At 39.8% G+C, this 11554-nt stretch overlaps 1 long non-coding RNA gene across 6 annotated transcripts in view; it reads left to right on the forward strand.

The window, feature by feature from the left end:
- The window catches only part of LOC310689701, an 81446-nt gene that overhangs the window by 4470 nt on the left and 65422 nt on the right, over positions 1-11554 (forward strand). For 4 of the 6 annotated variants that reach the window (XR_014517592.1, XR_014517593.1, XR_014517594.1 and 1 more), the window contains exon 2: positions 1803-1957. This is a non-coding gene — a long non-coding RNA (uncharacterized lncRNA). Of the gene's footprint in view, positions 1-1802; positions 1958-6763; positions 7384-11554 lie in introns of those variants that run through there. The other 2 variants (XR_014517596.1, XR_014517597.1) reach the window with 2 other exon arrangements.

Below are 11554 nucleotides of genomic sequence, written 5' to 3' on the forward strand. Positions count from 1 at the left end.
AACGCCGGCTCCCTCGGCCTATAGTGTGAGATGAGTGCGCAACCCTAGAGTCGTCTGCAGCTGTCCCTAACGGTCAGTGGTACCTTTACCTTAGACTTTCAGAAGCTGCTAAACTAGTTGCTTACTCATGAGTAGTCTGACTAGCAGTACAAGAACAATGCAACTGGAGAAGTGGCTGCTGGAGTGGTTTCCACATGCCTCCCAATGGTTTATAAGCCTAAGAGGATGTTGCAGTAACGATTAGCCAAAGGCTTCCTCATGAAGGAACAGCAAGCAGACAGAGGTAACCCTGATTCTTGCAGATACAGGAATAGATAGGGATGGGTAAAGAGGATTGTCTTCTCTCACCCACCCACACACCCCAGTGGAGTTGGCTACTTATTTGACTATCTCTGACTGATAGACAGATGGCAGAACTGCATAGTTATGGTATTTGTAATAATTGGGAACCATTTATTCCTACTCTTGGGTTTGTTTCATTCATACACTGGAAGCTGCTTTATATAAGCCAGACTATTGCTCCATTTATCTTTAGTATTGCCCATCCTGAGGGCAAAACTAGACCACATGCCATGTATGCAATAAGCAATCTTAAAAGTAAATTTTAAGTGTGAGGGCCACAGTTTGGATCAGGGCCCTGGTAGGGGAGTGAGAGGCAATTTAACCCTTTCCCCCATGTTCCAGTCCTGATATGGGTAATTAACACACACATTCACTCGTGCTATTTGTACTGAAATAAAATCTTTCATTTGCACCAGTGGAAATGTTTCTCCCAAAGCAAAGCTCAGGCAGTGGGCCTTGCAAACTGAATTGGAACTGCAACAGGAAGCAAAGGATTAAGGCTCCCCAGACTCATGCAAGGATCCCAGTTAGGATCCCAGTCACACTACTTACTTTTTAAAGTTGTTCATGTGTGAATGGCATCTTTGTCTAGTGTCAAGGGAATTGGGGTTGCTTGTGTGTAAACCTTCAGCTGTTCCAAACTGCTTAGGGGTGGTTGTGTCTTTCCCTGACTGAGCAGCCCTTGGCGCTGCTGCTCAGTCGCTAGCAGTATCCGTGAGTGGGCGTCTCCTAAATTTCCTCCAGCATAAGAATTCCTTAACGGACAACCTTCGCCTCGCCTCTCTGCGCGGAAGCCTTCTGTGCAGAGTGGGCGTGCCGAGTGGTGGTCCTCCACCCTCCTCACTGACTTCACTGGAAGAGTCTCGGAGCCTCACCTCCGAGATGCTCTCTGCCTCTCCCTTCTTCCTGGTGTCACCTGGACTTCCTTCCCCAGAGGACGTTCTCTCTCTTCCCTTACTCATCCCCTCTCCTGCAGAATCTGGGAGCCTCGCCTCTCCCCTCTGCTCTGATGTCAGTTCCCTGACATCTAGCTTGGCCAGACTGGAAGTAGCTCTCCAAATTTCTAGACACGAGTGTTTCTGCACACTATCCAGAGATAGCAGAGATTGAACGTGGGGCATATGGTTCTTTGCTAAACATACTTTACATGTTTAAGTGTATACTTGAAATGCCTTCCCTAATAATATAATGCGGTCCTGAGAATACTAAGGAGGATAATGCTTAAATGAGCTTTATTGGAATGGAAGAGATGCAGGTTACAACACACAGGAAATGAGTCCGGGCAAATAGGTAGGATTTATGCTTATAATAATAGCTGAGTGGTGCCCAGTTTGGTAGCAGGAGGAAGGGAAGAGGGGCATTTGTTGTTGCTTTGGATGTGCTCTTTTATAAATGCAAAATAAACCTGTTAGCGCTGCTGTGTATTCTCGTAATCTGAATGACTTGTTCTTCCTTCTCAGGTCTCCTTTGAAGTTTATCAAACTGACTCATTTGTCACAAGCAGAACCTACAATTAGCATGTTTCTGCAAACTGAATAGTGGCATGGAAAATTGCACACTTTCCTCATGGTGAACAAGTCAGATGGCCATTTGCTATGAAGAGGGAGCCATACAGGTAGGAAATGTTAGATTTCTGTCATGATAAATGGAATTGTTAGCACTATAGTGGGAGGAGGGTAGGTTTTCATCAAAACAAATTGCACATATGACTGGGGGCAGGGGAAAGCCTTCTAAAGCCCACAAAGAAAACAAGTGATGACTGAAAATACATAAGGCATTTCTGACATGTTTTCTCTCAATTATATGCTTGGCTGAAGAAAGGATAAAGGAATTATTCACAGTTAACTTAACCTGAATTATATGTGAAGAAATTGTAAATTTTAACTGATCCTTTCCTTCCCATTCCTGATCATCTCCTGCTTTACCTTCGTCTTTTCCACACCTAAAATTTATCCACATGCTCCTTTCTGATCACTGTCCCGCTTCTCTGGAAGGGGTAGCTGGAAGGGGTATATCAGGGGGAAGAGGCATTGCACACACACTTCCTATAGCTATGGATAGGTGACTGTGAAGTTCAATTTCCCTCCATTACTCATTTTTCTAATCTAAAGTTCAGTTCTCTGCATTTGTACATCATTTTGAATTTTTTTATTAAAAGGCCGTCATGAAAATCCATCAGCATCTTAGTGAGAATATCACTTACTGTATACATTTTTATACAATTTTGCATAATATACTCGTTTTCCAAAACCAATTTCCCCTTAAATAATACACTTTTATTTTATTTGCACAAATATATGCATTTTTATGGAGAATTCAGAAGAGTGTTAATTTCAAAGTATAGTTGTGTTTCAGTTCTTGTATTGTTTTGGAGAGAGTGAATTATATAGGTTCACCTTAAATTGTGAACTTCCGCTTCCATATCTATAGCACAATACTTCTGTTTCAGGTCTGATTGTGGGAGAGGCAAAGTGCTGTTCAGGAGCAGCTTATCTCTGAAACATGAAATAATCCTTTGGCAGCATTTCAGTATGAGTGGGAAAATGAGAGTACCCCTAAACATTTTTTTAGAAAATAAAAGCACTGCACATTATAGTTTAAAACATATAACATTGTACTGTATTATGTTCCTGGAGACCATGTACCTAATTAGAAAACCCTAGCTAAATTACACTAGCATAAAATATTTTTATTCATAAGCTGAATAGATAGAAAAGTATATAACTCAGCTTTTGTTTATGGTGCTTAGACATTGTGAACCTGAATGTTGTGGCTATCTTAGGTTGGGCAGGTAGCATCAAACCTTTTTTAAAAAAACCTTTTTAAAAATTATGTTTCATGATTTATTACCTAGAGACTTGAATGTGTAATAGGGTCAGAAGGAGAGAGATTCAAATAATGACAACCAGAAAACTTCATTGTGAGATGCAAAGTTAAAACTTGGGGCTTATCTGAAGCTAATAGAGAGCAGAAGCACCATGGCAACAGGGACAAAGTAACACTCTCAGTAACACTCTCAGTATAGAGCTTTTATTCCCCACAGGGTGTAAGACATTGCTTGCCTATTCACAACATGTAGGAAGGAAGGAAGATCTTTCCTTTGTTTTTACTTTATGCATTTTACAGCATTCCAAAATCTACTTTATGCCATATGAAATAATGTTAATGTAAACAAGTAAACAATGAAAAGTGATCATAATATCTAATCTGTGGAATCAAATAGGGAACAACATTGAGATAATTATCAACTGCCAACTGTGTATAAATAGCTGTTAGTTACAGAGAAAGAACAAACTGCATCTAGAATAAGCAGTTTGAAGTATAGTCCCTCAAATTTTAAGAAACCTGTTTTTAACAGTATTCCTCATACAGTATTTACCTTAAGAATTTCTTTCTCTTAAAATTTTTACATAAACAGAAATAAAAGAACAATAAATATTTGTTCTTTTATATAATAAAGAAAGAACTTTTCTTCATAGAGTGGCTGGGGCAAGGCAGGGTACAAATAACAAATTATCATCATTATATATAATAAATATAAGCAGTTACTAGCAGCAAGGTTATAGAAGACAATAATCAGTTCTTACTGTTATCTAAAATAGTGTAAGTATTAAGGTTTCTATTATATATAAACAGTATTTTACTTTTTGATGTATTGTAATCAAATCAAACTTTTAATGCACTAGCCAATGACCATGACAACATCCAAAACATTGACAGACACTAAATATACAATAAAAATATACAACCATCTAACACTGATGTCCCATTAGGTAGGGAGAGTGCTGCTCTGACAAATTTATTCTGCATCATTTCTAGTCCTTTACTGGCTTTCATATTGATACCCAAAACCTCTGTACCATAAAGCATCTGGGGAACCAATTTACTAGTAAAAAAATTAAGAGCAGTTACGAACAGCTTTCCACCTACCATGCAATAAAACTTCATTAGTGTCTCACAAGCTTTCTGCACCTTAGGTTTGCAGCCTTGATATGCCCCTTCCACCACAGTGTCTCAGCGAAAAGGACTTCAAGGTATACAAAGGAACGCATTTGCTCTAGATTCTACTGCTCCATTTTCTATTTGAATCTAGAACTATGCTTTCCAAGAACCATAATTTTGATCTTGGAGTAATTCACGGAAAGCACATCCTGCTAGCAATACATACTGAAGGCTGCCAGTAGATTATTGAGACCAAAGCAGGAGAGTGATAGCAGCACCATGTCATCAGGTTATCCGTCTGTTCCTGATTGTTTGGACAAGGGAGTGCACCTGTGTTAAATATGGCGCCTTTCATTTTTCATTTATGTCAAAATGAAAAAGTGCAGGGGGCAATATGTAGCCTTGTTTCACACCTTTAGATGATTTGAGGACATCTTACAAGTACCCCCTTAGTCCCACACCCACCCTTGTTTCAGTACCACAATACAGTTCACAGATTAATAAAAGTAATCTAAGATCTATGTTGATGTTCAAAAGTTTCTCCCATAGTCTGATAAATACCTTGATAAATGCATTATGTGTGTTGGATCAAAGAGTACCTTTCCAATAGCAAAATGCCTCTTCCAAATGCTATATCCCTTCTGTCTTGGGAGACAGTGGAGGAGTGCGCCTTTGGGGGTTATGTGAAGCTGTTGGAAGGCTACAGCGCCTGCTGTGGCTGTAGAGACTGATATAGGAGAGACCCGTTTTGTTGCAGCTGGGGCAGATGAAGGCATCTAGTTGTGTTGCTGCAGATGTTTCTTCTCTTTGCACTCCTCCCTGCGCTCATTCCTTCTCTGGTCACTGCTATGGATGCATGACCTGACTGCCTGTCTCCAGGTACTGCAAGGGATTCCTACAGGGCGGGGTTGATGTTGCCCGCGTTCATATCACCTTTGCAGACATCTGTAATGCAGAGTTGGTCTGTCAATGGGCCTAGTACCTGAAGTCAACTCTGCCATCTTCTATTCTGTGGACATGACCAAGCTGGTGTAGATGTCTCTGACACAGGAGTGCGAACATGCTGGGAATGTGGGCTTGGGAGAGCACATCTTTGTTTAAGACTCTGTCCTGCTATGCGATGCTGTCAAGGCTGTGTCATCTGCAAACAACATATCTTGAATAAGGACCCACCACAGTTTTGTCTTAGTGCAGAGATGTGCCAGGTTGAACAAATATCCTTTGTTCCTTGAATGGAAGTACACACCAGTAAGCAGTGACAAACACGTAGAACTACTTTTAGGACTGTTTCATGTGTCACAAAATTGCTGACCATGTGAGAATCTACATTTGAAGTGTGTGGATCTGGTGTAATGATCCTACACATATCTCAGCAGCAGAAACAACATTTTTCCTTGTACAATTTTGCTTCAAAACTTTTTTATGTTACAATTCAATGGCAGGGAATGTGGTGATAGTCAAATTCAGCTGGACTTAACCATCCAGGGGTTCTTTACCTTTACCTTTTATAGCCCCTTCATACAGCACTTCTCATCTCTGTCTTATTGCATCCTAAGTAAGCCAAATGGTAACTTCTGATAGCTTCCATTTGTGAGACTGAAATTAAATGGAAGCTTTAAGCCTCACACAATTGCTCTGCAAGCAAGAATGAAAAGAAAGTTCGCTCATAGGTTTGTTGAGGGCTGTTAGTGCCTTACTGTCCCTTCAGGTACTGATTGCAAGACTGATTTGTAGAGATGGTTGCTAGTTCACAGAGACAATAAACATTGAATCTACACCATCTATGCAAATATAGGCAAATAATTGTATTTGCAGAACCAAGGATCATAATAATGTTATCCTGTGCATAAATCACATCACGGGTTCATGTTAAGAGCATTTCTGCTGTACCAACTGTCCAATTTAATAGAAGTTTAAGAGGTTTTTTGTATTGTGTTGCTGTGGTCACATCCATAAAAATTGTGCTCCAAATTCTCCAAGATATTAACACTGCTGGAGTCCCTGTTCCAACAGTGATACTAACTGAAGGGACTGTTCTCTTGATGCAGTGAGGGAGTCTCACATACAGCTTCTATCAACACTAATCCCTATCCATTGAGAGCAAAAGAAGATTAGACTCCTGTGGTGATTCTTTCCAACTGAAATTCAGATTGTGAGGGAATCTGTAGTGTAATCAAGAGAAGCCATATAGAGTCCTCATTTTTCTTGTACAGCTTGCAAATGAATTACTGACAGAGGGAAAGGACTTGTGCTGAAACCAAACCAATTCATTTAAGGAGCAGCATGCTGCTCCCTGAAACAGTCTAGCGTATTGTGTGAAGTGTCAAAGGGCCAACTAAAGCATGTACATTCAAAGCAAGGACAATGGGCCTGAAAGGGGTGATGATGATAAGCTTCTTGGAACATCTGGTAATTAATCTTAGTTTTGGAAGCTTTGTAGAGTATTGGCTAATGTAATTGCTATTCACTTTCACTGCAGGAAAATGTAAAACAGCAGACAGCCAAAAGACTTGTCATTATAGTTCCCCAGATTTCTTATACAGTACTAGCAGAAAGAAAGAGAAAGAGAGAGAGAGAGAAGGAAGGAAAGAAAGAAAGAAAGAAAGAAAGAAAGAAAGAAAGCAAAAAGAGTGCAAAACCAACATTTTCACATAAGATAAGGGGGCAAAGTGATGCAAAGGCACATGGTAAAAAAATAATAATCTATGCAAAGATGTTTGCCTCTCTTTCAAATCAGAGGTGATAGAACCATGTTTCCTAATACCACAAAAATGTACCTTATTCACTTCTGGCAGGCTACTGGTACAACTTTTGTCTGGCGATTGAGAATCCCATATGTGGATAACTGGAATTTGTGCTTTGAGTTGTTCACAAACTGCTTATAAGGGCTTAACAATCAAATCACAACAGTTAGCAATATGGACACTAATGAAGCAAGGAATATAAAAAAGTATTGAGGTAGTTAGCCATCCAGACACTTTCTCATCTCCGTATAAAACTAAAAATATGGATCTAAAGCAGAGATTCTCAGCTTTGCAACTTGTTCTTGATTATCAAATTGTTCTCCTCTATTTCCCTTCGGAATCTGCCTCCTTAGCAGTGGCGTAGCGTGGGGGGTGCAGGGGGGGCTGGCCGCACCGGGCGCAACATCTGGGGGTTAGGGTTAGGGTGCGCAAATCCACGGGTTAGGGGGCGCAAATCCATGGGTTAGGGGGCGCAAATTACTTGCCTTGTCCCGGGTGCTGACAACCCACGCTACGCCACTGCTCCTTAGGTTATCAGTCCAGGAAGGCTTCTTGCCTTGTGTTTTCCAATGGTATAATCACATTAGCACTTATGCCACATCCAGTGCACTCCTGCTGCTAATTTTTGAAGCCGCAATATGTTGATCCATATTAATCCTGTAGTTCCTTGACAAATACTGTTGCTTGCTACATCCCCCCCCCCAACCAGCTTTAGTTTGATTAGAAAATAGGGCCTGTTCACAAGACCACTTGTTCCACATTCTAACAGCCGTTGTGCAAGTGCACCGGTCACCACGGAAGCACAGATGAGAGCTTAATGAATAGGAGTTCCTGTTGGATTTTCTCTGTGTGTGAGAGAGAATCATTTATTCCAGAAACAGAGAAGAACAGAGAAGAAGTTTCAAGAAGAAGCAGAAGGCTGAGATTGTTTTGTCTATGCAAGGACATTTTCTGTGGGAACTGTTCTTTGGACATGCGTAGTGTGACAGGAAATACTGATAACAAGAGTTCTGTGTAACTTCTTGTAAGTCTCTTGCTTGCATCTTGTGGTGAGAGAAGTAGAGAGAGAGTCTTGGACTCTTGTTGGACTCTAAGCATGCCTTGACCATGGCAGTGGTGAATGTCTGTATATATTTGATACCAACATGCTTTTATGCCTGTCAAGTAAACCTCTACACTTGACTGAATCTTTATGGCATCCATGAGTATCTATTGCCTACTGTGTGTACCTTCAACCCCAAAGATGCTTCCAAGAAAGGAGCTGTATTGCGATGTAACTCTGCTGAGTATGGATACTGGCACACACATGCAGTGAAATTGATGCTAGATCTCATCCTTCTAAATCATCCATCAGAAGTTGATGGATTGATCCAACAGTTCCCTGTGTGTATTGAGACATTCCCATCCCCTGCCTACTGTGGACAAGTCCATGCAAATGCAGTTTGAAATGACGCAGGGGAAAATGACCTTGCTGCATTTCAAGCCGCTAATGTGAACATACCCTAACTGAGTTAGCTTTTGATCCTCAGCTAAAAATTTGGCAAGTTGCTGTCAAGAGTCAGCTACTGAGACACATTATAAAATTCTTCAAGCCAATATGGCAAATTTATTTTCTCCAGCTCCTTTCAATTCCTACAGACAATATGAATAGTTTAATCCCTATTAAAGTGTGACTGAAAATGCAGTTTGCATTCTAAACCTTGCTATTATTTTTTTTAAAAACCTTCCCTCCCTGAATCCCAGCCAGATCAAGGACCCTGCATATGTTTGTAAGATGTAAGGGGGAGCTTAAAGAGGTCTGATGTTAAATTAAAAACTACATTCAAAAGGGATCCCAACTATTCCTAAAATACAGTTTGTTAATATTGTGGAATGGTAGAAATTCTCTACACACAAGCTTCTTAGTTCTCTTAGTCTGAACACACACACACTCCCCACAGTCCACACACACACATCAGCTCACAGCTCAGTTCAGTGTAACTTCTCCCTCCGCAGCAAAGCTGTGTCTTAAAAAACATGGCACACCTTTTCCTCTATTTCATCAACCAGCTAGGCTTGACTACAAGAACAGCCTTCTTCCTCTGATCATCCTTGGGGTGTTCAAGCTTCTGTGGCTAATCTTCTGGTGTCTCTGAGTCTGTTTTAATAGGATGAGGAGGGAAATGAAATTTGCTTAGCAGCACATACTCTTTCTTGCATGTAGGGTGGCCCCAAAAGAGGAAATTCACTACCAAACAAAGAGGTCAGAAGAGGGCATAGATTTGCATAAAATTTGCATATGCTAACTTTTCATTATAGAGCCAACTTAGAAATAATTGCTACAAGTCTGTTAAAAATGCAGCACTATATAATGGGGGAAATTGTCACCAAGTGACCTGCTCAGATGCTATCCAGGTACTAACTGTTGATGGCTCCCAATCCCCCTTAGAATTCTTTGTCTGCACTTGGGCCAATCACTTTCATACAGGATGTCTTCAAAAGGAGGCTGTCTGCTGTAAAGTAGGATATATAACTACAAAATGTCACTTGATTTGAACTTCACTGGAATGCTAATATGTTATGAAGTAATATTAATGTCTCACATTTGGATTGTCAGTTGTAAAAATACCAAATTTTCAGACATTTCTAGTAATTAGGATGCTATAGACTATACCTGTGCTAAATTTCAGTTTTCTAGCTACAGTAGAAACAATGTAACCTTTTTAGGGTACTTTTTTGTCTGCTTGTTTAGAAGGAGAGATTTTGTCTTTCATACTTTTCTATAGCCAATGGGGCATAAACTACATGCTTTCTATTTTCAGCTTTCCAGGTAGTTTAGAGGTGTCTTAACTAGTTCCATTTTGAAGAAGAAATACAAGTGTTCCATTAGCAGATTTTTCTTTAAAAATGGCATTTTGGGCTATATGTTTACTAGAGTTTAAGCTTCATGTCTTGGGTCATCTGAATGGCCTAAGCACAATGGCCTAAGACACTAAGCACAACAAAATTTCCTCCTGAGGCATTATCACAAATGGGTTTTGCATAGAAAAGTGGTTGAATGTTCCACGACAAGTTCTGGAAATATCTCAGGTATTGTGAACATGGCCAGATAGGTTTGTCAAGAGAGAAAGATCAGATGTTTCCAATTTTATTATTTGAGGGCTCTTGGCAGCTTTTGAGCAATCAGCCTGAAACATTGTTATTAAAAGTGCAATAAAATGGTTCTGGTTTATTACAACTGTCTGCATTTGTTTGATCTGCTGTTCTTCATGAAGGTTCAGTAACATGCACACAGCACTATGAAATAACCCTTTCAGCTTAAGAATGCATGAAGAAGAAAATGAGATTGGTTTAGCATGGATATGTGTGTAGTTCAAATGCAGCATATGCTAAAAAGCTTCATATTTTCATTGTACTGATGGATTCAAAATTGTCTTTTTAGGCATCCAGTTTGGAATCATTAAGTTCTATTATCCCAGACCAGTTGGGTAGCCATATGCATCTCTTGGCACGGGGAAAAAGATGTTTTACTGGTTTCCCTATATTCTTGAAATAAAATAAAATGGAGAAGGAATAATAAAATATTTGATAGGGCATTTACACCAGGATAAATTATATGAAAAGTATATTCAATTTGCTCTCTTAACCCTAGGTCATTTGTCATACATATCATTTATACTCTGAGAATCTATTTTACGTCATCACTCAACACCATGGTTTGTTGGAAAACGTCTTAATGGAAAACAGCTAGTCAAGTAAATCCTATCCCTTCCAGGAGAAAGAGAGGTCTTTTTTCACATTCTCTTCCATTAAATTTGCATTAAAGTGACTAGAAGCTGGAGGCACCACTACGAACAGACCTTGCAAGCCCAGCCCACAAAGAGGAATGCCCATTTACTTGCCTAGTCTTGGGACTCTAGTCATTTGCCACACTAAGTGCTGTGCCCACCCCATCCTTCAAAAAGAAGGTTCTGGAGGCATGCCACTTGTTAGGTCAATGTCTTAGCTTGCGTTTAGCTTCTTGTATACCTGCTGTATCCTGTAGCAGTACCTTGCTTATGTACCATTCTTATTTAAGCATTTAAGTTTTTTGATAGTCATCAAACTGGGAGTTCAAGTACTTCAATGAGGGCTGGCACAGTTGTGCACCCAGTTATATCATTGGTGTCTGATTTGACTCATGATTGGGCTTAGAATAAACTACTATAATCTACTGGATAGTAAAGATCGAACCTGGGAACATTCATGTTCTGTTACTGAGCTACTGCTTTCCCATCATACTGGAAAATACTTTATTCTGCCAAATTGGTTACAAATTAAAAGGAGGGAACTGTGATTTTCATCACTAATTTGATACTAGTCATAGCTTATTTTGAAGAGTCATGGGAACTGTGATTTGCTGAATGAAAGTAATGACCTATTTCACAGTGCAATTCATTTTCATATTTATTTATTTTAACATGTATGGCAACTTGAGCTAAGGAGCTCAAGTTGCCATACATTGTTCTTCTGTACATGGTAAGCCTAAAACTACACACACCAATCAT

This window comes from Podarcis liolepis, assembly GCF_965112155.1.
Source record: "Podarcis liolepis genome assembly, chromosome: 12".
NCBI lineage: Eukaryota > Metazoa > Chordata > Lepidosauria > Squamata > Lacertidae > Podarcis > Podarcis liolepis.